General features: G+C 48.0%; 1 long non-coding RNA gene across 1 annotated transcript in view; it reads left to right on the top strand.

Annotated features, from left to right (window-relative positions):
- Positions 1–1,505: 1,505 nt before the first annotated feature.
- The window catches only part of LOC109299776, a 10,192-nt gene continuing 8,133 nt past the window's right edge, over positions 1,506–3,564 (top strand). The window contains exon 1 of the long non-coding RNA XR_002097994.1: positions 1,506–1,716. This is a non-coding gene — a long non-coding RNA (uncharacterized LOC109299776). The remainder of the gene's footprint in view (positions 1,717–3,564) is intronic.

The following is a 3,564-nucleotide window of genomic DNA, read 5'->3' as shown; positions in this document are numbered from 1 at the left end:
ATCACAGATCTCTACCCCCCGGGAGCTCAAAAAGCTTGTGCTTACCATCACTGCAGATACCCAGCCCCCCTGCAGTAAGGGTAAGTGCAGGCACAAGAGAGCAACAGGGACAGCTATGGAGGAAGTGCTGTGCAGGGATTCGGTGGCTCAGCACAGCTGAATGGCACTTGATGCCCTGGGCCAGATCCAACTCTGTGTAGACTGGATCTGGCTCATGGGCCATAGGCTGCTGACCCCTGTCCTAGTGAACGGGCAGTGTCAAAAAGCCAGTCAAAAAGTGGCAACTTTGGGGCAGTGTCTAAGGCTCTAAACAGATATTACCCTTAAGAACAGAAGAAATGTCATTTTGAGTCAGACCAATGATCTCTCTAGCCCAGTACCCTGTCTCTGACAATGGCAGAAGTAGATGCATCCAACTGGGTATCTCTAGAGTGATCTATCCCCTATTTAATACCCTCCCTGACAGCCATAAACATTTTTTATGGCAACACAAAATTTCCATTCCTGGGGTGTGCAGAATTGGGCCCTTGAAGCCCCAGGATTGCCTGTCTGGGTTGACCCATTTACAGAGATGCATCCCAGGATTTCCTCCATCAGGGGATTCCCTGGGTGTTCATCATGCTGCTGTGCCCCAACTCGGGGCACGTCTTTGCAAATGAGAGAATACTGAGTCCCCCTGTTGTAGATGTGTATCACAGGAATGCCCTGGCAGGAGATTCCCCAGGTGCACAGATCATGCTGCTGCACCCCGAGTCAAAGTGCACCTGTAAGAGAGGAACCTAGGGTTCCTCCATTTGAAGCTGTCCCACCTGGCCTCTGAAGCCCCAGGATAGTAAGGGCCCAACTTTGCAGGTTATCTGCTTTTAGCACTGGCCTAGTCCCAGCTATTCTATAGGCTTTTTAGGGGCCCTCTTCCAAAATTTTAACAAAGCTAAGCACCCTGAGCATTGAGCACTTGAAATCTAACCATTTTTGAGTCCTCAAATGAGAGCTGAGCTCTTTGGCAAGTCTGGACTCTGCTGTGATTGATAAGCCCTGTGAAAAATCCCCTGTATCTCTCCCTGCTTCAACTGCCTGTGAGTAAAGAGGGAACGGTATTATTTCCTCTCTCAACCTTTTATCTATCTTATCTATTTAGACTCTGTTCTTCAAGTTCATCAAAGCAGAGGCCCTCATCTCGAGAGAGTGGGTAGAGTGCACATTGTAGGCACAGCTGATTTTGATCAAGGCTTTCAGCTGTTCTGTAAGCCAAATGATAATATTGTAATACCAGGAGAGGAAAAATACTCAGTGCTTAAAAACACCCATGGACTAAAAAACTGCTAAAATGCAAGGAAAGAAAAAGCATAACCAGACATTCCACAGTCACAGAGCACGCCAGTATGCCCTTTTAAACTCTGTGGCTGAGTAACCATATAACCCAGCTACAACTCCATTAGAAATCACAGGCCTGTACAAACAAAGCAAAGTTCAGAAAAAGTGATAATGGACTGAGCAAAGGGCAGAGTGGAAGTAGAGCAAAACAGAGGAGAACAAGGCAGCATAGTGCTAGAGAAACTTCTCCAGCAAGGTGGTGAGACAAGACCACCATGGACAGCCCACTGTTCATATTTGTAAAGGAGCTACCGGGCTGGGTTCTCTTTACTGGGATATTCCTGCCAGTGACTTTGCTTCTCCTCCTGCTTATTGCCTACTTCAGGATCAAGCTCTTGGAGGGTGAGTCATCCCCCTGGGGACAAGTGGGTAGGCAGACAGTTTTGTGTATAACAAAATACTTCTTTTGTATACTAAATTACAGGAAGCTGGGATGCACAAGACAAACTTACCCAAGACTTCTAAAGTTACTGTGCCCCATTTTAAGTCAACTGAAGAATGGCTTAAAATCACAGCTTGGGATTTTAGACTGAAACTGCATTTAAACCACACAATTTTACTGACTAGAGGCATGGAAAAGTGTTACACCCATTTTTATTACAAGAAACCACAAAGTAGAAACTATACTGTGGCTGGCTAGACTACAGACCAGTTCCTTCTGGGCCTTTGCTGTATAATACTTCAGTTATTGAATGAGTCAGTCCTGTGTGTTTGATTATTAAATGTATAGTCTGTAAATGTTTTATTTAAAAAAGGGTCTTCCCATTCTTTGATGTGCCACCCCAAACTATCTTAGCAGCTAGAAACAGACATTCAAAAAAGCCTGAGCCTGAATTGATTCAATCTTTGCAGGTTAGTCTAACCTGGCTAGGTTGAATCTGTTTTCAACTGCACAGACATTCCCTCTGGACTGAGGAAATGCAGGCACGTGCCTGCAGTGGCTCAGGCTTAAAGCCATGGGGAACTAGAGCAGCCCTCCTTTTCCTTCCACAGTCCTGAGCTGAGGTGGGGCCTGGTCAGGCCCCGGCAGGATGCTCTGATTAGGGTTGGGTTTGAACCCCCACCCTGGCTTGCACTGGCCCAGGCATTCTTGCTGCTCAAGGGGTGGGAGTGTTGCCAGACCACAGCCCCTGGCTAGCACTCTGAGGCAAAGGGTGGGTGTGTAGTGCATGAATCTGTTGATGATACAGTCTCCCTCTCCCTGCTTCTTCATTCTGTCTGCAAACCTGGCAGGTGAAAGAGCCAGCAGGGGGCTGATAACACAGTGTTCATCAGCCCATTAACAAAACAAAAGCCTCTCCCATTAGTTTAAGCTTTTCTTAAACAGCTTTTTCCAAGGAAGGAATGGAGGGACATTACCAGTTGACCTGTTGATTAGCTCCAAAAAGCCCTAAGCAGACACCTTCCTGTCTGCCTTTGGTCTTGTCACAGTGAAATTGGAAAGAGACACACACACAGACACCTCTCAGCATTAGCTAATATCTCACATACTGGCTAGGGTCCATGTAGCTGGGGTCCATGCTGTGAGAGATAGGAAGGAGGGAGGCAGGGGAGGGGGAAGTGGCAAGGTTGGGGGGGCAGGAAGAAGCCAGGTGCCACTTCCTGCAGGATCTGCTGGAGCTCTGGCTAGGGAACAGAGGGGCAGGACCAGCCCTGTTCTCTGGAGCAGACAGCCCAGCCCAGGGCTGCAAAGCATCTGGGATGCTGGGGGACTCTGGTTTAACTGAAACCGGAAAGGGGTCTGGGACAGACATTGCATAAACCGGTTTGACCCAGATCAGTAAAGTATGATATTAAATTCAACCAGGTTTATCTTAAACCAGTTTCAGCCATTTTGAAACTGGTTTATGTGCACTGAGCTTATCTTCTGTTACAGGTTTAAATCAGTTTCTCATCACTTAAACTGGTTTGTGTGTAATGTCTGTCCCTAGCTAGAAAGACCTGGCTGCCATTCAAACCTGAGCTGTATGAACACTTATAAGCAGGGTTTGAATTACACTTCGACTCTTGAGGGAGTGTGCAAAAGAAATTGTCTGGGGTCTGGCCCGTGCGCATAGGTCCCTGCCAGTACTGTGGGGCTGGGGCCAGCAGCAGTGACAGCCAGAAGGAGACACCGCCGCCGCCGCAGTCTGGGCTGCTTAGAAAGGCACAAGGCAGGCAAGGGGCTGATCATCCTGTGGGGGGGGGGGG

This window comes from Gavialis gangeticus, unplaced genomic scaffold, assembly GCF_001723915.1.
Source record: "Gavialis gangeticus isolate Ggan-Ray unplaced genomic scaffold, GavGan_comp1, whole genome shotgun sequence".
Classification (NCBI taxonomy): domain Eukaryota; kingdom Metazoa; phylum Chordata; order Crocodylia; family Gavialidae; genus Gavialis; species Gavialis gangeticus.
The sequence above is the reverse complement of the archived record's forward strand: the minus strand, read 5'-3'. Positions and strand labels throughout refer to the sequence as shown.